This window comes from Nilaparvata lugens, chromosome 8 (genome assembly GCF_014356525.2).
Source record: "Nilaparvata lugens isolate BPH chromosome 8, ASM1435652v1, whole genome shotgun sequence".
Lineage (NCBI taxonomy): Eukaryota > Metazoa > Arthropoda > Insecta > Hemiptera > Delphacidae > Nilaparvata > Nilaparvata lugens.
The window spans coordinates 40,687,299-40,712,764 of record NC_052511.1 but is presented as its reverse complement, the minus strand read 5'-3'; the positions used below and the strand labels follow the sequence as shown (position 1 = coordinate 40,712,764).

General features: G+C 33.4%; 1 protein-coding gene across 1 annotated transcript in view; it reads right to left on the bottom strand.

The window, feature by feature from the left end:
• The window catches only part of LOC111046509 (pollen-specific leucine-rich repeat extensin-like protein 2), a 131,507-nt gene that overhangs the window by 77,103 nt on the left and 28,938 nt on the right, over positions 1-25,466 (bottom strand). The window contains exon 2 of the mRNA XM_022332072.2: positions 23,496-23,548. The gene's annotated coding sequence lies outside the window, so the exon portion shown is untranslated. The remainder of the gene's footprint in view (positions 1-23,495; positions 23,549-25,466) is intronic.

Below are 25,466 nucleotides of genomic sequence, written 5' to 3'. Positions count from 1 at the left end.
TTTCAGAAGTGACAGTAAATTAACATCACATATCATTGATCTGGTTCTAGATAATTTTATCTCATTTCAGATGTGACACTCAATTCAAATTCACATCGCGAATTTATATTAATATTATTTTCTCTTATTGTGTTTAAATCTTGATTGACACTGGATCGACAAATCCAATTCAATTTGTAATTATTGATCTTTTGTTGGGGAAATGATAGTGGTCCGATTCTTTAAAGTTTTTGACATGGTGCAAAACGTTTTAGGTACCGTAATGTGTGGTACACACATTTAAATCAATAGCATCCCACGATGATGATGGGGTGATTCTATTGTGAATTAGTTCTGATAATTTTTTAATTATACTCATTTTTTGTACAAGCTTCAATCAATTGCATCCTACGATTATGATTTGTTGATTCTATTGGGAATCATTTTGGATTGAGTGATCATTTTTTTCAAATATTATACTATTCTACTTACTTCTATTCAATACACCCAATCAAACACAGCCCATCTATATTGAATGATAGATTCTTGTTGATTCTGTTGTCTTACCAATAAATTGATCAGTGTTCATTATGATGTGTGCTATAGAAAGAAATAAAATATGGATTACTATAAATGAAATGTGACGACTAATGTAGGTTTTTCTATTCGTAATCAATAATTGAATTATTTTCAAGTCAAAAGTCATGATCTTTAAAAACTTATTAGTTTCTCTCTGATTTTACGTTGACAAAAATGTTGGATAATTTCTTGATATCAGATGTCTACAACTAATTGAATAGAAATATTAATATGAATGAATAATAAGGAACTCGGAATGAATAGCACTCATTAGTTTAAAAAAAAGATCAATTAAACTGGACTAATAAGGCGGGATTCACCTTTGAATGATCAAATTGTATATGGTTCCTTTGTGTCTCTTATGATCTATTTTTCTCTGTCAGTAACTAAGTTTCTCTGAATTGGTTGTTTTTTAACGGTGCCATGACCATATTTTGAATACTTGGAAGTGTCTTGTCTCGATCAATGTCAGTAGAGTTCAACCTTCATTGGTCAACAGGTAGTGGCCAATCGTACAGCTTCCCCATACCGTATATTCTGCTGCTCAATATTTAAGCTTTCAGTTTCCTAGATATTGATGATAATGGTCTAACAAACGGAATAAGCATCTCAAATTGTTTAAGTATATCATAGTGACTTTGACAATATCAAGTCGTTTCCATTCAATATTAAAATGAATTCAACTCAATATTCTAATTGAAAGTTAAGTGCTTCATATTGATATCATCAAGTTTGTCGACATTGAAATCATAGGTCAAATTCAGTATAGATTATCCGTTGATAAACTGTTATTCCAAATCAATCACAGTATTACTTCAGATCCAATGTTTTTGTTCGTAACAGTCCTTTAAATACGCCTTCTGAAGAAAGACCATACTACAAGAACCGAATAGACGTAGTCAAAATTTCTCTACAACTTTTGTAGAGAATTATTCGATTCTCTGTACATTCTTTCACAAGTACCGAAGTATCTAGTTGATCTCTACGAAGAGACAATACAAATATGAGCAAAAAGGCAAATGAACGGCCTTCAAATTGCATGCTACTGTTTCGCTATTGAGAATTGCTGAGGACCGCTACAGCCTTGAACTCTTCTGGTGACTTGGCCACTGGGTCTCTTCTCACTGCCACTGTCAAGATCAAGGCTATCCTACGCTCTCTCTTTCCTTATCTCTCTCTATTTCCTCTTCTTTCACTCAAACTTTCTCACTCACCCCTCTCTCCATTTTACTGTGTCTCTCTCTAACTCCCTAATCATCAGTTTCTCTCCATCCTCTCTTATCCTCTTGATGTCTTGAAAATCTCTGTATCTATCTCTCTCTTGATTCTCCTCCCTTGTATCTCCTGTATCTTGTATCCCCTCTCCAATCCACTCTATCTCTCTCTAACTCCCTCTTTGTCGGATTCTCTTTATCTTAAAAACCTTTCTTATCCTCTCGATGTCTTGATAATATCTGTCTCTCTCTCTCTAGTAGTACCTTAACTTTTACATTTTTCATCATTTTTCTTGCTCAATATTATTGTAGAACTCATCAGTTTTATATGATTCACCATGTCATTTTACCGCTACTAGGATTTATTTTTAACGCTAGAACGTAAATTGAATTATGTTTTGTTAAACACATGAATAAAAGAATCTGAATCTGTATCTCTCTCTTGAGTCTCCGCTGTATCTCCTGTTTCAGTTTATTATCATTGTTTCTGATGAATTTTTTTCTTCAGTTTTCTGATCCGATACATCCTGCAACGTTAATTATTGGGAACATCATTTTGTCTCCCAATGTCAATACAGTTGGTCTTTGCTCCAAAAAGATCGCTAAAAGTTATTAGAATTGATGGTGATGCTGTGAAATCTCTCCATAATAAGAAAACAAAGATATTGTCAAATTTCACTATTTTTTCATCAATTTATCAATTCTAGTTCTTTATAGTGAAATTTGACAATATCTTTGTTTTCTCATTGTCCCTAAAAGTGATGAATTCTGAGTTCGAATAGGAGATAACAGTGGAACCTCAGTACCAGAAGAAGAATAGAACACCTTAAATCTGAAGTTTTCAAGTTTGGAGTGATTGATTGAACTGGGGAGCTGGATCTCACAAGACATCAACTCTGCAAAATCCATAGAAATCAATTTCTACGTGTGATTAATTTGGGACCATAAAACTTGTAAAATTTATAGATGCCATAAATATATCTTAGATTTGGAATGTCTTTGCAAATTGAAAAAAATAGATTAAAGCAAAATCAGGAAACAATTTTTTTTGTGATATAATTCACACTTCATTGAACAAATTGTATTGCAAATGGAATTCATTTACTGCTGAAGTTATGACTGTTATATGGTTATAATAAATTTTATTAATTATTAATGGTTCAAAGGTTCCATGAGGAGGACCTCTAAAAAGTCTGCCTACTTCCCGATTTGTATTGAATCTTCATTCTATTCCCAAAGAGGTGATTCTATAACTTGAATTTCTGGCATCACTAGGCTCAGGCCTACTGATGAAGGGTTACGACCTGATCCACTTGTATGCTTTAGAATAATCAAAACTGAAAAATGGTGATAAAGGAGAAAATACTTGAGCACATACAAGTTGTTGAATCTTCTTGAGAGAAACAATAGATAAAGAGAGTACACAACAGCAGGTGGAAAAAATAATTCAAAGACAGGATAAGATGAGGAGATTAGTTGAGAAATATATTATGAGGGTGTATTTAATCCTAATATTGAATGAAGATATCAATTTTAATAGAATTCTTTTCAAGTTACCTAGAAGATTAGAATTCATTTCCAGAATATAATAATAATAATAATAGTAATAATAATAATCAATTTATTAGTTCACATTAATCATACAAATAGAGTTGAGCCAACAAACATAGTAAAAAATAAACTCTCTACATAGCAATATACAATAAACAACAATATTACACAATTTTGATGGTAAAGGTTATAATACAATATTTCCTATGAGAATTAAATAGCTTCTGACTTCTGATCACTTTCAAACAAGATCACATATCATTTGTCTTATTTCTAATGCTTTAACCACATAGATGAAAACTCTGTTTATTTTTTCCTCCGTCAGATTCGACAGTAATACCATTAACCTGTCCTCATTATTTCGACAATATATATCCAGAAATTGAATTCTACATCCTCTATACATGGGGCAGCGCAACAAAAAATGTTCTAGTGTTTCTAATTCCCCGTAATTACAAATAGGGCAGTTTCTAGTAGAGTTAATCCAAACTCCTCTATTCTTAAACAGGTATACTCCCTTGTCTGATGCTAGTCGCAGCTGGGTTAGAATTCTAGTTTTTGCAAAATAATGGTATATTCATCCTAAGCTGGTCTCCTAGATTTAAAAGAGGATTTATTTTTCTATAAAGGGGACAGGTTGCTGAATGCAACGCCAATCTTTGATCTTCAAGAAATAGAACATTCATTTCCAGAATATAAGTAGAATTTCATTTCCTCATTACTACAATAATTGACTTCAATTGATTTGAAAGGAACAAAATATTATGTAGTTTTTTCAACAGGTGATGTTTAATTTTCTTAATGTCTTGACATTGATTCTACAGTCTATAGTTGAGCATTTTGCAAATTTATTGAAATATTCAATTGGACCCAACTCTACAAATTGGAAAATGAAGAAGCTGACAATGATAAGTGATCGATGAGTAGAAACTAGTGAGATCAGGATCGAAATATGGAAAATGATATCGACAGATATAGACGATGGATAAAAACAGTACAACTGTTGCTACTAGAGCAATGTGAACGATTTCCAACAGTGTGGTAGGTCAGATATATGGCAGGCAGCCAGTTGATGCGAGACTGTGCAAAACTGAAAAGCTTCGAAAAAAATGAATAAGAGGAAAGAATGGAGGAAAAGAAGGAGAAGAAGTAGAAAAAGAAGATGAAGAAGAAGAGGAAGAATAAGGGGAAAAAGGAAGAGAAGTAGAAAAAGAAGATGAAGAAGAAGAGGAAGAATAAGGGGAAAAAGGAAGAGAAGTAGAAAAAGGAGGAGAAAGAGAAGAAGAAGAAGCAAGTAATGAGTTGAGAGACGCAGGAGCCAGTGGACACGCGCTTACAAAAAATGATAACCAGACCGTCACACAGTGGCATAGCTTGCAATAGTAGTCACTAGTCAGTCGCACAGTCGGCCAGTAGAGAGGATTAGACGCGGTCCACTTATTGAATTAGGTAAAGGAAACCATTCTGACGCAGTCCAACTGCACACACTTTTTCTGCCATTTTCTATAGAAAATAAGGTGCACACTCATTGAATCTGTGCGCCACTGGAGGTCGAACCCTGCACAGGCTAGTTGGACTCTCCACGGACTGTTACAGATCATGATGAGGATAATCCTTCTCCGCCACCAACACCTCCTTCAGCTACTCCTCGTCCTCCTCCTTCTTCTTCTTCTTCTTCTTCTTCTTCTTCATCCTCTAACCTCCACCATGATCTTCATAGAGATCTATCTCCTTCTGTGCCGTTTTGAAGGAAGCGACTTTTTGTGTCGTCGGTCTGGTCGCACTTTCTTATGTGGCGGCCAATTATTAGACTTTTTACAACGAATCGACAACGCCGAATTGGGTGACTGTGCCTTCTTGAAATTGTTGTGGATATCTCTATGCTGCTGTGATTATGTGCAAAAACTGTAATTCAATGATGATAGTATGGTAATCGTATGATATGGTTGAGGGGCTTTCAGATGTTGTAAATTTTACCGGGATGAATATTGGAAATTGTGCCTCTGTTCAATAGAATCTTGTGGGAGCTTCTCTAGTTTAATCATTTGATAATGTGTTTGAAAATCTTTCAGATTGTCTACTCCCCCAGGCTATTTTTTTGAAGCTGATATCAACGAAATACAGTAGTTTTAATTTGCTGCAGTAATCCAACAGAGAGAAGGTTGCATGGAAATATATTGAAAATATGGATAAATTACATGGAAAACCAAAATATAAAACTGGAAATAAGGACAGACAAAAAGATGCTATTCTATTATTGTATTATCTTTCATTCTATTATTCCACATCAAGCTAGATTATTCTATCTCAACTTCGAACTAAAACGTTAATTAGATCAGATTATTTTTGACAAAATCTTCTTTAGGCTTCTTCATGTAAAGAGTGATGACAATCATAAGTGAGATTCTGCAGAAGATTGTCTGAAACTGCTAGCAATACTCCCTTCTGTAAAAAGGTTATTGATAATTCTAAGTTAATAAAATTGATCACTGAATTTATGTGATAAGGAGGAGTTTAATGGAAGAAGGGCCCATGTGCAAAAACCATGTTTTGATAAAACGCTGTCAAAGATGAACCTATTCACGCTCAAACGCTTGACACTGCATTCTTAAAATCGTATCGCATCGTTCAGAAAAAACATAGAGGTATGAAAATTTGTTGACATAATATAGAGAAAGTCCATTAAGCACTTTGACTATTTTGGACTTTCTGAAGTAAACATGTTTTCTAAAAAAAGAGAAATAAACAAAAATAAGTTTTTCGTGCTGAATTATTCTTCCCGTGAGATCAGCTGAGGAATAACCCACACATGCTCTCGCTCACTCACTTCCATTACGGTATCGACAGACGACAAAATTTCCAGCTCTTTTTCCAAGGACGTATTTATCCTTTTGATGTCCTTCAGCGAGTTATCCCAGGGTTGAGACCTAGTGCAATCGAATATTCATATCATAAACCTACTTTGTTTCAAATTTCTTGAGAATCGTTAGAGCCGTTTTCGAGATCCGGTCACATCTATGTATATAAAAGCGAAATGGCACTCACTCACTGACTGACTCACTCACTCACTCACTCGCAGAACTAGAAATCTACCCGACCAAAAACGTTCAAATTTGGTAGGTATGTTCAGTTGGCCCTTTAGAGGCGCACTAAGAAATCTTTTGACAATATTTTAACTCTAAGGGTTGTTTTTAAGGGTTTATAAGTTCGTCTTTTAGCATGCATATTTTTCTTCTCCCAATCTCTCAATTATAATTGAAATTTCCATATCATATGTTACTATAGAACTATAATCTAGATAGAGTACCTCTTCGAAACAGTTGTTAACTGGCAACTAAATTAATAATTTTGTCAGGTTGGCATTAAGTTGATTTGACTTTGTTAGGTTGGCACCAAGTTGAAGATTTAAATGCATTTATCGCGGAAAAATTGATTGAGCATTGCTACTTCAATCCTGGGAATATTATATTACTAGCCGTCAGGCTCGCTTCGCTCGCCATATCCGTTTAGCCAGACTTTTAGTCTGGACCCCCGACTGGATTGTCCTAACATATGATAAAAATGCTCAAATGAAAAATGCAGGCGAGCGAAGCGAGCCTGCTGATCTCATTTTTGGATGATCGGGGCGGAGCCCCCTGGCTAGACGGATATGGCGAGCGAAGCGAGCCTGACGGCTAGTACAGATATAAATATAAACTCAAAAACATCTAAACATATGAACAGAAATTGCTCGTCTAATTGTATAGGATTCCGAATCCAATTTTTTTATTAACTTATTTAAAAAAAAAATAAAAACAAAAATAGGGTAGCAATTGTTAATGAATGTAATAAAGTGAATATATTGAATTTGTTTAAATTATCAACTAATCTTGAATTAATATAGTTCATTGGTATTGAAAACATTAATTTCTTATTCTTACAATATTGTTTAGGTTATTAATTTAACGATTTCTGTCAGAAACCATCTTTGGAACTTTGAAAAAATCACTTTTAACTAGCACCAAATCCAACCGACGGCATTAATAATTGGAGACCGCCCGTTTCTGCCAACTAAGCCCGCGTAATTGTTGCGCGAAAAAACGCGCCAAGAGAGAGCACGTCTCTCTCAAGAGAGACAGAGAGAGAGATAGAGAGAGTGAGAGAGAGTGAGTGAGAGAGTGAGTGAGAATCGCGGCGTACTGGAGCAGCGGAGAAAACGGTACTTGAGTAGCTGAAAGTGAAGTCGGCTGGCAGTGAAGTCGTGAGCTGTGGATGCTTCATCAAGTGACTTTCATCTCCAAATATTGACCACGAAAAAAGGTTCCACACCAGGAGCTCGTTAGCTCTTCACACGACATTCACACAATCACGGATCTCTGCAACAATAGTTTTTATTGGTCCACATAATATCTATGTATTCAATAAACTACATGTATATTCATGACTGTTTTGTATATATGTGAGCTAAATGTAAGGTACCACGATTGTATTCTACATATATTTTTGTATCAATGTAGTATATAAGCATTGAGTATTGAAAGTCGGGCTTTGTATGTTGTTCTACACATGCTTTGGACGTTTATATAGTCATATGTATCAGTGTATATATTATGATTATAAGTATGTATTTTATGTGTAAATTTATATGATCAACAAGCGTTAAAGTCGCCCTTTGTGTATGAAGCACGCATCAATTTGAACGGTACTCAAGTTTAGTAGATGAGATTGAGTGTTCCAGTTTATGTTATCGCCTTGTTTGAAATTCAGGGAGGATATAAATATATAGCTGTGTAGAAAGGTGGGTGGAGCTTTATATATGTAGTCCTTTCTCCTTCCTTTCTTTTGTTCCTTCTTTCTTTTTCCCTGTCTCCCTTACTCTCATTCCTCTCTTTCTCTCTTCTTTTCTTACCTTCTTTCTCCGTCCCTCTTTTTCTGTCATTCTTCCCTTGTTTCTTTCATTCATTTCCCTTTTATTCCTCTATTTTTATCCTTACTTTCTTTCTCTCTCTCATTTGGTAGAGAGTTAGTGGGAAGGATACTTCGAATATTCTTTCCGAAGAATGGACATTGATATGTCCAAAGCTCCGCCAATTTATGTAGATGTATAACAATATCATCTATTTTATCTATAGTTATTACATATTGCTTTTTTCATATCATATACAGCTCAATAATTATTTTCTTAATTTATATTTTGTAAATTCATCTATAATTTTGCTGTATTGTAAGCTATTGTATATATAAGTGTATAAGCCAGTATATATTGTAATCTACATAAATAAAGTACTCAATCAATCAATCTCCTATTTTCTCCCCCTCTTATTTCCTTACTCCTTCTCTTTCTTTCTTCCGTACTTTTCTTCAGTTAAATATTATTAATTCTTCATTTGCTTCTCACTCTCTTTTTCCTTACGTTCTTTCTTTCCGTTCAATTCTTTCTTCCTCTCTTTTCCCCTCTATTTTTTATTTATTTATTCAGTCTTGTACAATTATTACACTATGGCTAGGCATAGACCAGTTAGTCAAAACAACTCACACTGACTAGTCGCAACTCACACTGATTAGTCATTGCAATTAGACATGTTCTCATAATCAACTATGTGATGTATTGTGATTAAACGTGATCAACGTGACTACACCTTTTCCAACTGTATTTGAGAAAGTATCAATTGTAATTGAGAATAGTCATTTGTATTTGAGAAAACGTCAGATGTAAATGAGAATAGTCAATTGTATTTGAGAAGTCATCACTTGTAATTGAGAATGGTGAATTTTATTCGAGAAAGTATCATTTCAATTTGAGAACCTACGATTTGGAATCGAGAAGTTGTCAGTTTTAATTGGCAAATGGTTTTGAAAAACCAGTACTTCCAGTACTTATATTTTTCATAACTGTACTCATATAAAATAATATATGATAATCGTTTAGTTTTTGAATGAAACATTATTTTCAAGCCCCAAAATCCATTGAAGAATTGCCAAATTGTTTGATCAAGAGATTCAATTGATTGATGATTAAGTTCAATTGCGCCGTAAACATACGAATTTGATCTTCGTCAAGTGCAATATTCCACAAAATGTTTGGAGACAAAAGTCGCGTTGACAATACATACATAGAAATGATACTCTTCAGTCATTCGTAAACCGTACAGGGGAAATACTTTCACCATTGGAAATATTAATTTGCCCCCATGCAAAGCCTATGGTAGAATTGGAATACTGTTTACGTAGTACAGTATCCTTTCCTGCTCAAATCGACCATTTACTGTAGGCTACAGAAGATTCACGACATGTCAATTGGGGAATTTTCTCATTTCTCTTTTCTCATTCTCAATTGATATCTTCTCATTTACATTTGACGATTTCTCAAATACAATTCACTATTCTCAATTACATGTGATGACTTCCCAAATACAATTGACTATTCTCATCTACATCTGACATTCTCTCAATTACAAGTGACTATTCTCAAATACAATTGATACTTTCTCAAATTAACTTGATACTTTCTCAAATACAATTGGAAAACGTGTAGTCTTGTCTTGGCTATGCCCAGCCTTATATGAGAAGGCACCACAGGCTCATGCCCAAAACTATATTTTTTCAAAATCATACTTCAGTCCAAATCAAAATCTAGGTTAAGCTACTATCACTAATTAAAATAGCAATTTACACTTTAAGAAACAAACAAATTTCCAATTAGAATTACATATCATAAATAACCGAATTTCACAAAATTCAATACAATTATTCAAATACCTAAATTTTGAATAAAATTGGAAAATTTCGAACCGAGAACTCCACGAACTATTTAGAACTGGTTATTATGGTGTAATCAGTAATTTTTCCTTCCTCCATTTTTCCATTTGTTCCCTAACAAACGATAATAAGGATAATTTGACAATTTCTTAGTCTTTTTCATTCGATAATAAGGCTTCCAATTGACTCTTATTTCATTAATTTTCCCAAGATAAATTTCTATGGCAGACTAGTTTTAAAAAAGTCACCAAAGATTTTCGAGAGCAGGCATGGCCTGTCGCAACTTAGTCTGCTATCGCTGCACCGGCCTTGGGTTCGATTCCCATCGCATCTAGCAATCATTGTTGTATCATCTCTCACCTCATCATCCACGCAGAAGTCTTGAAGTCTTAGGTTTGAGTCAGCTGCATCAGCAAGAGAATGAGATTTTGAGGCTTCAGTCAGCTCTTCCTGTAGTTATTGTTTTACCCACGCACAAATTTATGGTTCATGTGGGCATTATACCCAAATCCCCAGTGATTTCCTGTTTTTAAATATGAAAACTGAATTCAAAATTTATATTTTATCGCTTCCTGATTTTTCACCTTTCTCCTACATTTACATGTAAGGTTATTTCCGACACGATAACCGTCGATCCCGGTTGCCTAAAAAGCTGTCGCTAGGTCATGTCAGAGGCCCTGAAACTGATCAGTTGCGACCTGAAAACTCTGACACCAGACCTGAGCCAGCCAGGTCACACGATATTATTATTATCTAAGGGTAGTATATAGGTAATACATAAAAATATTGAATTTCGAAGCGCTAAATCTTCTGAGCGAAAATCAGACGCTAGGTTTAAGCTGTCTCATACGGAAAGTTTCCACCCGTGAACCATAAAAGTCTCTCTCTTATCTATAAACCTGATAATAAGAGCTCTCCTATCATATTATAGGCTGAAACTAAGGCTTTGCAGTGTGAAGTCCAATTTGACTGGACCCTCTCATAACCAATGCTCCCTCTACTAGAACATTCGATTATCTCGCCTGCTATAAAATATGAATTAAGGCTGCATTTACTCAGAGTTCAAACAATTTTCATAGCCACGTTACCTTTTAATGGCTGAGGATCACTTCCTTGTTTTTTCTGTATGGAAATTGAGCCACTCACAACAAAGAATTGCATCTCACTCAAGGTTTCCAGGAGCTATATAAATCCGTTTAAATTGGCTCTTTAGATGGATTGCGTCACAGTTTATTTGTTGTAAATAAAGTACATAAAGAAGGTTGGACGGTATAGACATCGATAATTATAGTTTATAGTTTGAGGCCTAGACCTCTTGTAACTCTTTTTCAAGACAGATAGCTCAAACATTATTTCTTCCAAACAATATCGTTGAGTTTTTATACTAGGAACTGTACTGTTGAATTATGAGGCAGCTGTATAGTAGGGGGTGGGGTATGGGCGTTCATTAGCACGATAAGACATGCTTTGCAGAAATTTTAAAAGCAAGTAATTGGCAGGGGTTTTGTCTAAGAAAATACGATAATAAATAATACGGAAGCGAAAGGTTGAATTGATAGTGCTTTTTTACTGCTGTAATTTATTGTATTTTTGTTAGCTGATCGCAGCTATTATGATATTAAAATTTATTTTAAAGTTCTTGTATAGTTTGAATGCGGTAATTATGATCAGCGACATAAGAAAGATATTCAACTAATAATAAATATGTATTCAAAATCTACAATCTAAATTAACAACATTGTAGTCAACTAAATTAATTATGTATGGAAGATTAAAATACTGTATAAGGATATAAGAGAGTGAGGTAGTAAGTGAATTAACAATACACATGAGTACATGATAAGTACTTTTGTACTTGGTACTTTTAAAATGTTAATGAAGAGTCTTAATGACATAATTTGGGGAAGAATTCTAATAAAAATCTGGTGTGGCGCACTCATACAACTTTCCTTGCCGTTATGAAAATTGATCCGTGACGCTAGTGTTCCCGCGCATCTCAAGTCTACTTATAAACAAAGATCTGAGCCAGCTGGTGACAGGACAATAACGCTGGAGATATACGAGGTCTGCTATCTCTTCATAGTGAATCATTCAATAGAATCAACAGTTGCCAACAGTATGCAATTGAAATAATAACATTTTCTCGAATTTCATGCTTATTTTCAATTTTAGGTGAAAATGTTACTGAACAATAATTGTAGAGATTTTCATGCTTAATCTTTTCCACTCGAATTTTGAACCTTAAGTTCCAAATTTCAAGTCATTCCGTTAATTAAGAGATGAGATATCGTGTACACAGACGCACATACACTCATACACACACACGCACACACACACACACACACACACACACACACACACCCACACCCACACACATACATACCAATACCCAAAAACCATTTTTGTATAGAAACGTATAGAAATTTAGAAATTGGAGTACCTTAATTTTTTCGGAAAGCAATACTTTCCTTACCTATGGTAATAGGGCAAGGAAAGTAAAAACTGGAATGTCTTTGATACTATAGACTTTGTTAATTACTCAGTATTTTATATTTGATGTTGCTCAATAGTTCTCTTCTCTCATATTTGGGATACTGGGGCGTGTTGTGCCTGTCTCAACCAACGACATTGGTCATCGTCATTGGCCTGTCTCGGCCAATGACAGTAGAGCTCAAACTCCATTGGTCAACAGCTTAAGGCCAATGATAGGACTCCATCCCACTATATTTATTATTTTTCTCCATGATTTTTTATTTCAGTTTTTTTAGCTTTTAGCTTTTCGTTTTTTATTAGCTTTCATTTTCCTAGAAAACTATAATAGTGTTTAACTCAAAACTATACCTTTTCCAATTTCATTTGAGAAAGTATCAATTGTATTTGAGAATAGTCACTTGAAATTCAGAGAATGTCAGATGTAGATGAGAATAATAGTCAATTGTATTTGGGAAGTCATCACATGTAATTGAGAATAGTGAATTGTATTTGAGAAATCGTCAAATGTAAATGAGAAGATATCGATTGAAAATGAGAAAATTTTCCAATTGACATGTCGTGACTCTTCTGTAGCCTACAGTTTAGGTTTGATTTGAGCATAAAAGGATACTGTACAACGTACACAGTACTCCAATTACTACCATAGGATTTGCATGGGGGCAAATTAATATTTCCAATGGTGAAAGTATTTCCCCTGTACGGTTTACGAATGATTGATGAGTATCATTTCTATGTATGTATTGTCAACGCGACTTTTGTTTCCAAACATTTTGTGAAACATTGCACTTGATGAAGATCGAATTCTCTATAAGTTTACAGCGCAATTGAACTTCATCATCAATCAATTGAATCTCTTGATCAAACAATTGGGCAATTCTTCAATGGATTTTAGGGCTTGAAAGTAATGTTTTATTCAAAAATTGAACGTTTTATTGGAATATTAAATTTATATTATCATATTATTTTATATGAGTACAGTTATGAAAAATAAGTACTGAAAGTACTGGTTTTTTAAAATCATTTCCCAATTACAACTGACAACTTCTCGATTTCAAATCGTATGTTCTCAAATTGAAATGATTCTTTCTCAAATAAAATTCACTATTCTCAATTACAAGTGATGACTTCTCAAATACAATTGACTATTCTCATTTACATCTGTCGTTCTCTCAAATACAAATGACTATTCTCAATTACAATTGATACTTTCTCAAATACAGTTGGAAAAGGTGTAGACCACGTTTCACTCCAAATTAAATGTTTACAGTAAACTCACATTAAAATCGTTTTATATGGTTAAAACAGTAAAAGAGGCGTAAAATAACAATGTAAGAACTAGCAAGATATCTTTAGACCAATAATACTCTTTCTTCTTTCATGTTTAATTATTCCATGGAGTGGATGAATCCACCAGCATAAACGCTTGGCATGATTGTAGGTATCCCGAATTATTATCCTGTACCATGTAACGCTTGAGTATGATAGCTTTGGCTATTTATTATTGTCAGAGAGATAGCTGCTCAGTGTTTATATGCTTTCGAATTTATTACACCTGACCTAACCAACCGGTCAAATATTCTTCCTTGCTACCGTTTCTCTATGATAATACATATATTATTAAAATATTATATTTCATCATTTAAAAAGCATTCCATCTTCCTATCGTTCAGTTTGAAATTCATTGTATATATGATACTTATTATGAATTAACAAATTAGCATGTGTCTGAAAATATTGTAATCTACATAGGCTATCATAATAAATAGAAAATTGGTTGAGTCTGATAACCCAGCACAAGTCTAAGCTTCATATAGGCGTCATCCTTATCCCAAAAAAAAGAATATCGTTAAGGAGGGTTTTAATGTACTTGATCATATCTATATCACCTATACATGATTTTATATCTATATGCATTTAATGAATTAAAACTGCGTAATCGTGAAAGCTAGTTCATTAGAGTTTCGGGAAATAGGGTGTCAGACATCATTGCATTTCTCCTTGGTCATGAACCAGACAAAGCGGATGGAAAATTAATCTCCTCTGATGAGTTTCGTAAAGGAAAGTTGATATTGCAACCATTTGCGGTTGCATCAGTGAAACCGCCAAGTATTACTTTTCGTTTTGGCTGAAATGGTATGACTTTTGAATCATATCGTTGAAAAGAGAAGAGATACTTAGGAAAAGGAGAAATGGATGTAGAAAGATGTTGAGGGAGAAGAGGAGTAGAGAGAGAAATATATAGAAAGAAGGAGGATAGGTAAAGAGAGAGAATATTTGAGAGGAAGAGCAGAAGTTTTATCAGAAAAGTTGAGTGGAGCAATTGAACCGATTTGTGGTAGAATGTGATACTTTCTCAGTAACTCACTTTACTTTCCTCACTATATTCTATTTATTTTGTCTTTTCCTTTTAAATTTTGGCTCCTTTTCCTTCTACAATCATCTCATTCATGAAAATAGCCTTTACTTTTCCTTGTAGTTTTATGTATCCTTACCTTGTAGTCAAATATAATTTAGGTTACAATATTATAAGAGAAGAATTTTTGTTTTGCAGTTTGTAAGAATAATGTTTTTGTGGTTGCGGTTTGTTGATTCTATATACAATAATTCAGAGTGATTGAAGTTTGTTGGCTGAAATAGTTGAGATTATAGATGAATCAATTATATATGAATTCAATTGTTCAAAAGTTCGATGATATCTGTTTTCATATTCGAACTGTGTTTACTTCAACATTGATCAGTAGAATAGAATTTATTGAATCACAAAACAGTACATAAACGAGCATAGCTTGGTAGTATATGAGAAGAAAATTTAGTATAAGTAAAGCTCATTTATATTGGGCATTGGTTGTTGACCAATGGAGCTTGATCTCAGCTTTCATTGGACGAAACTATACACGCCCAAGTACTCCAAAAACAAATGAAGATAAACTAAAGCTGCGTTTACACCAAAGTTATTAACAAAATGTTTATTTTTCCGTCCTTATAGATTCTATTAGATAGAACACAACTTATCATACACATGATGAACATATGTGTTGTCAAGTTCCGTTTAATCCAATAGAATCTATAAGAACGGAAAAATAAACATTTTCTTAATAACTTTGGTGTAAACGCAGCTTTAGTAATTAACATTTACACTTAGTCCCTTCAACTACTAACTGTTCTCATGATCATAATTGAAATACTTGGGCGTGTCCAGTCTCGGCCAATGACAGTCAAGCTCAACCTTTATTGGTCAACAGCTGATGAAATGCTTGTGAAGTGCTAATGAACAGCTCAATCGTAGTGATTCACCCATACTATAATAATTATTCAAGCTTCCAGTTTACTATAGATTGATGATGGTGTAACAACCGAGACTAGTACAAGCTATATCTCATTGCTCTTACAACTATATCTCTAAACTCGTGTATCAAATTGATTAAATTAATTTGTGGTTTTCACAATATCAAGTAGTTTTCGTTTACAATTGTTTTTAACTTCAATTCCCTATGAAGAAAATAACTGTATGTATAGAAATAATACCTTGTTTAAACTACAAAAAAGTTGGTTTATATATTGAAAAATTTCAGCTTTGAGAAAAACTCTTGAGAAACAATATGAAATTCATGCTCAATTATGTTTCCATCTGATTGGAGCATTGAGTCACCTAAAGCTTTTTATTTCATACTATTCCTTTTTCATACGCGAACTGTTTTCTCAGGCTTATGAATAGGTTTCGATCAAACCATAAAAGGATTAATGATAATGATTCATCTTCCAGCTGATAATATTACCATCATGCCAACTGAAGGATGCTCAAACTTCTTTGAAAGCAATAGGATGGTTTCGAGAAGAGCTGCTAACAAATTAATACTAGAAAATCAGACGTCGATGAATAAAACTGTGCTTGATACTTATTACAGCTAGTGACGATATTATAAGCTATACTTATGATCATCGCTCACAACTTGAGCTGGCTTAACGAGTAGTGATCCCTTGTAGTGGATAAAAATGACTTCTATAGTAATAGAGACCCCATTCAGAGTAGAGAATTAAAACGCTGGTTATGTTACTAAGAGGTAGTTTTACTTGAGAAGTAGTTCACACGTACTCTGATAAACAACTTATTCCTACTGTTATAACATAGTTTACATTCTTTTCCATCTCCAGTGATTTGTCGAGAAGGAATTTTGTAAATGTTTTTAGAAAATCTTCATCTTCTTTTCAGATTTCAGGCTTGCAGTAGCAATGTACAAGATAATTAAAATGTATAAGATTAGTACAACATAAATAAAAATATAAATTTCAATTGAATTATAATTTAAAAGGGTACTGAGATTTATATTTTCATTTATATTATTAGAACTCTTTCCCCACACACAGACTTGTCTATGTGGGGAAAATTCACAAGTATTTATATTATTATACATGTGTACTGTATTTGTAATGATTTCTATTGTAGGCTACTACTTCAATTCAAAACATATATACTTTCTCCACTAAATTTAATCAACTTTTATTTTTCAAGTTATATTGTGAATATTTATAATTTTCTTTTTAGTACCAAGTTGTTTTTCATTAGAACTCTTTCCCCACACACAGACTTGTCTATGTGGGGAAAATTCACAAGTATTTATATTATTTATACATGTGTACTGTATTTGTGATGATTTCTGTGAATAAACTCAAATGGAATTTGAAATTTGAATTAAAAGTAGCCCTGAAGAAAATATACAATAAAATAAAAGACAAATAAAATCAACCAAACATATTAGTAGAGCATTCAACTCTCAACTTGGGACCATGTTTTGTCTACACCTTTTCCAACTATATTATTGAGAAAGTATCAATATTGTAATTGAGAATAATCATTTGTATTTGAGAAAACGTCAGGTAAATGAGAACAGTCAATTTTATTTGAGAAGTCATCAATTGCAATTGAGAATCGTGAATTTTATTTGAGAAAGTCTCATTCAATTTGAGAACATACGATTTGAAATCGAGAAGTTGTCAGTTGTAATAGGGAAATGATTTTAAAAAACCTTTTGAAGCATTGCCGAATTGTTTGATCAAGAGATTCAATTGATTGATGATAAAGTTCAATTGCGCCGTAAACATAGATAATTTAATCTTCATTAAGTGCAATACTGTATTTCACAGAATGTTTGTAGACAAAAGTCGCGTTGCCGACACATATAGCCTACATAGAAATTTTACTCATCAATCATTCGTAAACAGTACAGGGGAAATACTTTCACCATTAAAAATATTAATTTGCCCCATATGGTAGTAATTGGAATACTGTATATGTAGTAGCCTACAGTATCCTTCACTGCTCAAATAAAACCTGTACGGTAGGCAACAGAAGAGTCACGACATGTCATTTGGAAAATTTTGTCATTTTCAATTGATATCTTCTCATTTACATTTGACGATTTCTCAAATACAATTCTCTATTCTCAATTACATGTAATGACTTCCCAAATACAATTCACTATTCTCATCTACATCTGACATTCTCTCAATTACAAGTGACTATTCTCAAATACAATTAATAATTTCTCAAATCAACTTGATACTTTCTCAAATACAATTGAAAAAGGTGTAGATTAATATTATAACGTTTATACAGTATTATTGATAGAGGATATGTATCTTGAGTTATAAATCGAAATAGACTTTAGAAGAGTGCAGTTGAAAAGTGATAAAACACTGCTTTAATAACGATAATAGCTATAAAAATTTATTTTTATTACTAATCAAGATTCAAGCTATTCAGGCTCAGAGATTATCTAGGAAAAAACTAAATAATCATACCTTAATTGGAATTTTTGCTTTTACAACTTGATACTATCCCGTATCTCTGGATCTCGTGATGTACATAAACTTGGAGCTAATGTAAAAATAATCAAGAGTAAAAATTGATAATCGGCTAGCTAAATATAATTTGAGTATAATCATGTAGTTCTATGAGTTGGTTGGTGATCAAGGATCAAGGAAGAACATGTTGTGTTGTAGAATCATACTTTTGTTCCCATGAATAATGTCTTATGATCTTTTGTTCCCAGGTTTCAAATTAATTATTGGTTCAGTGGAATTGACAACTTCTTTCCAATTATTGAAAAACAGTTGACAGTTCTGATAATATACAGAGTGTTTCAGAAGTAGTGTCGAACATTTTAGGGTATTGCTCCTGGATGATAGGAGACTACAAATGTCGTATTTTAAGTGTCCAAAACTCAGCGGTTATCCTTATAGCTGCCATTTTGTTTTTTTCACTTAGGAATTTTCATCTCAAGAACGAAATGTTGTATTGATCTGAAATTTGGCATGAATATTCATGCTCTGTATAATGATAATCACTTTGAATAATCAAAAACACGAAACTTTCAATTAGCTTTTGTAAACTGTATAGCTTTTTGTAAGTAAAATATATCATTTTTGTGAGTAAAAACTTACATTTACTTTTACTTACATTTTTTAAAGTAAAAATGATAAATTCGTATGAATTTTATTGGTGGGGAGTCCCTGACGGAAGTTCCACCTCGCCTGAATATATAGTTGAAGCCGTCAATGGGTCTTACGACTGTCATACTTCAGCCGGGACCTTCAATCAACGTGTATGTTCAGTGAGTTGTAGTTTTCCAAGCAAGTACCCCAGGGTGCGAGAAAGAGGAGTCTATATAGTGCTTGATCGCTCAACCGGTCTCTTGATCAAGAAGAGAAAGAAATAAAAAAGTAAAGAAACGCATTGAGGAGGAAGAAGATGATTAAGAAGAAGAAGAAGGAAAGAAGAAGTAGAAGGCGACCTTGCCAAGGTTGCACTAGAGCTGTAGGTGGTTGAACTCTTGAGGAGTCTTCAGGTCCTGGCACCTGTTTACCTAAGCAGTCACCTGCCAACGCGCATGCGCGGTGTGTTGTTGATTCGAACCACTCTTTTGATGTGTGCTAATGCTAACGCCATCAGCCGAAATAGACGCATCAGCTTCTGTGGCCAACGTATCATTAATAATGCCGGTTATAAATAGAAACGTGTTGCAAGGAAGATAAGATCGAGTGAGTTCCGAAGACGAAGAATTTCTCACCGACCGTTCAGGGTACAGTTCTACGGTGAAATTGAGATTTTTAGATAAGTTATGTTACCTGTTTCAAATCCGAGAAAGTTGGATCTCGGTAATTGATTGATTTATTCAAAAATAAATTATCAATGATGCATACACTGGATTCAAACACGTTGATGATGCGTACACTGGACAAGTGTTTGTGTTAATTTTGAAATATGCAAAGAGTTGAAAGAAGTTCAGAGTTCCCACATGTTATTCAACTGGTTATTTGATTGATTTGTTTTCGAATGTATGTCTGTCTCTTTGGGTCGTTTGCACAGTTTAAGCTTGAACCGAATTTAATCAGCTGGTGGATTTAACTAATGTTTTAACGAACAAGACTTGATGTGGAGTTAATCCAATCTCTATAATAAAAATGAATGTCTGTTTGTGTGTTGGTTTGTTAGTTTGTTCGTTCCCTATAGACTCGAAAACTACTTGACAGAACGGCATGAAACTTTGGGAATATGTTGTGTGAATATTGGGGATGGTTTCTGACCAGAAATTTTAATAGGGGGGCTAATGATAATTATATATTAATCCATTTTACAGACCTATGTTTCCGAAATTGTCAGCCGAGCGGCTAACGTAGAACGATTCAAGATCATGTTGTGATAATATGATTTAGCACCTAAACTTACCAGCTGTAATAAACACGTCACTCTGTGATAAAATTGTTTACTGGTATTAAAACGGTAGTTTTAAGCACAAAGGAAGTCCGTATTGAGATGTAAATGAAAATATTGATTGTCAGATAAATATCATGATTCACCAAATAAAGTCAAGTGTGACATGAGATACATTGACTTTTTGGCGGTACGAAGTACGCCGGGTAAGCTAGTTTGAAATAAAATTTAGTGCAAACTGTCACTGTGCAAATTGCACTTACAGGAGGAGGATACGTATAGATTCTTTTCAAATGTTCATCAAGGAATCAAACTACTAACAATGACCACGTAACTTGTCAAATAAGTCATATAATTTCCAAAACTGTAGAACGAAATTTATGATGGAAATAAATTATTTATTTATATTTATATTCATGCACATGAGAAAAAGTTCAGAACCTGCACTATCACTGTTTATTTTACTCGCTTGTTTTTAAATAGAAGATACACACTCCAATCATTCATTCATCATAAAATTTATGATCAAGAGAAGGAATTGAAAGCTTCCACAGTTTTCTAACATTTATTTTCCGGTTATTGGTTTTCCAATTTTCAAAATAATGCGTGGAGGGTGGAGAAGACCTCACATAGCGTAGAAGCTTCCGCAGTTTATAAGCACTATTTAACTGGTTTTCCGGTGATGGAAGAGGCCATAAAAATGCACACAGGTGGAATGTTGTAAAAATCGCTATTACTCTACTATTTGAAAAGTATTTTAATCAAGATGACTCTTGTAATGAACAGAACTTATTATAAACATCTTTATCGCTTTATTTATTTCTATTTTTATTTCTCATAAATAACAGAAGAAATCAAGAAACTGAACAATATACACTGCAATAAATTATTGTGAGAAATAAAACATTGGGAACTACTTCCCTAGAAGAGCAAGATCGAGCTTGGAGAAGAAGCCAGCCGAACTTCGGCAATCTAAAATAGCAGAAAGAATAAAATAGCAACTTTAAACTGGAGCTTATAAGACTGGGCTTATAAGCTTATAAGCTCGTAGCACACTGGAGACGCGCCGCGCCACGCCTCGACACTATTATAATTAGTATTAGAGCCCTCTATTATAATTAGAGAGAGCTCTAATATAATTTGAGCTTATTTAGCTCTATTATAATTAGAGCGCATAATAGAGCTCTATTATAATAGTCCTTCGAGACTATTCTAGTCTTATAATAGCAAAACTAATAAATAGTTATAAAATAGCAACTCAGCCTAGTTTTTCCTCCATGATCATAATTATATTAGGCCTATGATTGTAGTGTTTCGTACAATGAATGAAAGGAATAAAACAGAAAATAATAATCAGTGGACATAATAAAGATAAAATACATACCGTAATGAACATTTCAAATTGATAAATATCTTAAAATAATATTCTTCATTCTTTATTTATTGATTGATACATCATCAAAATGATAGGGAGAGAAAAAAATAAGGTAACCTTGTGCTATTCCTCTCTGAATTTCTATAAGGTTACACATAGTCAGAAGGTTAAGTCCTGTAGTTGTTCACTTCACAAAATTTTTAGTCCTTAATATAATATATATGAGAGTTTCAATAGAAGATTAAATCTTGGAATAAAAAATATGTAATGAAAATACAACAATACTGCAACAAATCTTAAATTTTCATCCAGGAAAAACAAAAATACATTATTATTCATTGATATCAATATTATGTAATGTACGGTATGTATCTGAACTATGAGAAGTCAATCATAACCATCATTTGAACTATAACTTTACTTCACATTATCCTATTGAACTCAAGTATTGCTCTGTCATCTCAGCCATGTGAATCGGCCAGACATTTTTACTTTAGGGCAAATACATCACTTACATCACAGGGAAAATAATGATGCTAGGTAGTGTAAGTGGGGGCAGAGAAAACTTATATTACTGTTTTATTCTATGGTAGAGGTCATAATTTTATGTATGAGAATCTTCAATCACCTTTCATGTTATGACTGTTTGGTATGCATTCCTGCATGAACTTAATGTAGCTTTCTTACCTCTAGGAATTGATTTACAGCTATAATATCGTTTGTTTTATTGGGGTTAAAGGTGTGAGATTTAGGATGTGAGAAAATTAAATGTATTCTTAGGAGCATAGTTTATGGTTAACAGCTCATTAATTTAATGCAATTATGAAGATAATTTATATTGAACGAGATAGCCTGCTCATCAATTCGATCGACGGAATTGCATATTAATTTGATTTATGAATAGATTTACTACTATATAAAGCCGGAATTAAGTATCGGTTCATCAGTTACGTTTCACAGAAAAATACCTAACGCTGAAAATAGCATATCCGCTACAAGAAAGAGTTATTATATCTGACATTCACTTTCCTTTCATAGGCCATCAAACTAGAAAACAAACTAGTCTACTTGATTCTATGTTGTCAATGTCTGAATTGTGATATTAATAAAACTATATCCTCCTTGGCTCGTGTAAAGTTTCTAGATCTCTGAATGAAGACATCGATCCGAAGTAAAATTGGCGTTGCGTGTTTACTATAGCAGTGGTATTCCTGTTTTCCAATTATACGTTCAATGTTCACTTTAAACTAAATTACAGTGTTCTGATTGGCTGTTGACAGGTTCACTATCTTGTTGGCTAATGATGTATTTTCCTCTACATGTGCTCTATGAACTTGTTAACGTGAATGAGACTGCTGCTGATCTATTTTGATTGGCAGTTCATTGATATTGCTTACAATCGGTAGCGATTGGATGGTTTACGAGTTTTACTAGTTGAGTTTCTCATTAGTTAAATCACCTACTAGTTTTACAAGGAGCCTTCACCATCTAGTTAACAAGTTCAAATTAGTTTTCATCTATGTGAATTCCATGTTGTTTTTATCCACTCAGTTTTCATTAAAATAATGGGAATTCCTTTCTGAGTGCATAGTTCCACGGATGATAAGTTTTAATGGTCATTTTTTTCAAAACAAAGCACGCCTATTCAAACTGCTTCATGAAATTATTATAACTGCGCAAGTAAAAGCTTCATTTAAAAATATTTGTAGGTACCGTAATTTAATCTCAGCTTAAAGTAGTAAACACACATCAGACTAAAAATGGAAAAAACTATAATAATTGTTAAAATACCTTGTTCCAATGTTTCAAACATTAATTTCCTTATTTTTTATTGGCTCATCGAATTGGTACTTACCAAGTCTATGATATGCCCTCTCTTATGATTCGGCTAGAGAAGTAGGCTGAAATCTGGAAAATGTAAAAAATCCATGAATCATGATTACAAACAAAACAAATTGATGAAAGGATCAGAGAGTCATTTCAGAGACAATGAAGATTATTATTTCTAAGCAATTATAAGTCCAAAACTCTCAGGACGTTTTGTCATTTTTACAAATATATCCCAAGAATAGATCCTACTAATATGTTTCATGAGATCTAGATTACCAGAATCTTCAAGTGTCATGATTTTTAATATAGGTCTATCTAGAACGGGCCCAAGTATGCCAATCAGCCAAAACATTTGCTCTCAACAATTTCGAGTTTAGTTTCTGATACATTATCTGTTCAAATTGAAATTAAATCAATTTCCTTAGAAACCATTACAAAAATACGGTTGGCACTTCTCTGAGCATTAAACCATAGAGAAAGACAGCACAAGATAGAAGAGATAGCACTTATGTCATCTTTTCTCCATGATTTAATTACTCGTTCAGAAATTTAAACATAGATAACATCAATTATTATTACTTCAAGTTCACAGTTATATATAGTTTTTTATCAATTGGTATCACTCTAGCGGCTAGTCTATCCACCACTCTTCTAGTTTCAATAGAAAAGTACTATGAAATAAAAGTGTGAGAAGGTTGAGTTGCATTCTCGACTCCACCCGTTCAAGAATTTGAAATTACATTCCAATCAAGTCCAGCCTGAAATAATCATAGTATGCAGTCTCCATTCCCCTTCAATTCTTGCATTATACCGCTGTATGGCACATAAAAACGTTCATCGATTTCCTCATGAATTAATAGAAAACATTTATAAACGTTTCCGTCTGGTTCCAATAGCCTACATAAGAATATTGTAATATGTTGCACCAGTAAATGCCATAGAAGATCAGTTAATCTCATAGAAGAACACAACGTTAACAGTTACAGGATGTGGTTGATACTATTAGAAAAAGGCTTAATCTAGATTTGTAAGATGGGAAAGCCTATCCGGCTGAGCGCAGGCAGGCATTGGTGAAAGGACGACAGACAATCGAGAGTCAATTGTCGGAACAATCCATAGTATTTCATCTATAATAACTTATCGATTTATGCTAAAAACCTATTTGTCGGTACATGCAGCTGAGTGGGCGTAAACTGCCTGTAAATGCCTAATGCTGGATAAACTGAAAAAATAAGCATTAATAGTTGATCACGTAGGGATTATCCGGAGAACGGAGTAAAAACTATGCTTTGCTATGCTAATTGCTGGATGTCTGTTTCCTTTCTCTCGGATAAGACCACACAGAAATATATACATATTTCTTGACTACAGGTATGGAATCGTGGAACTAGTTCTACGTGCAGCTCACACTTGGACCGTTGTGTTTGATAAACCTTTCGTTTTATCTTTCCGCGCTGCTATTAACAGTGTTTCAAAGATAGAATTTACAATGAATTTGTTGTGGTGGACATGGAATAAAATATTCCTCATGCCGTGGCTAGAAAATGTACTGCTCTTGTTCACAGTCTATTCATCTTATTAGTCACTATTCTTAGTTCTATGGAGTGTAATTTTGACAAGCGTCTACTGAAGATTGTGATAGCTCAAGAGTTTTATTGTTTAGTATAGTTCTATATTTTGTTGTTTGTTTTTAGTAAGTATATTATATCGTTTCTTGAATTGTATAAACTTTATTGCTCAAGATTCTATGTAACTGCTTTGAATTGTATTCAGAAGGAAAAAATAAATTGAATTGAATTGAGATTGAAAATTTACTCTGTTTATTCTTTCGACAATCACCAACCTTTTTATCTCTCCTCTTTTTTCAGAGTCTGTAGAATATTGATTCCCTACATATTCTCAAGAATTTAACTCAGTCTTCAAATATATATCATGTTAAGTTAAAACTCAAACATGTAAAATTGACACATAGCCTAGACATTTGACAGTGACATAT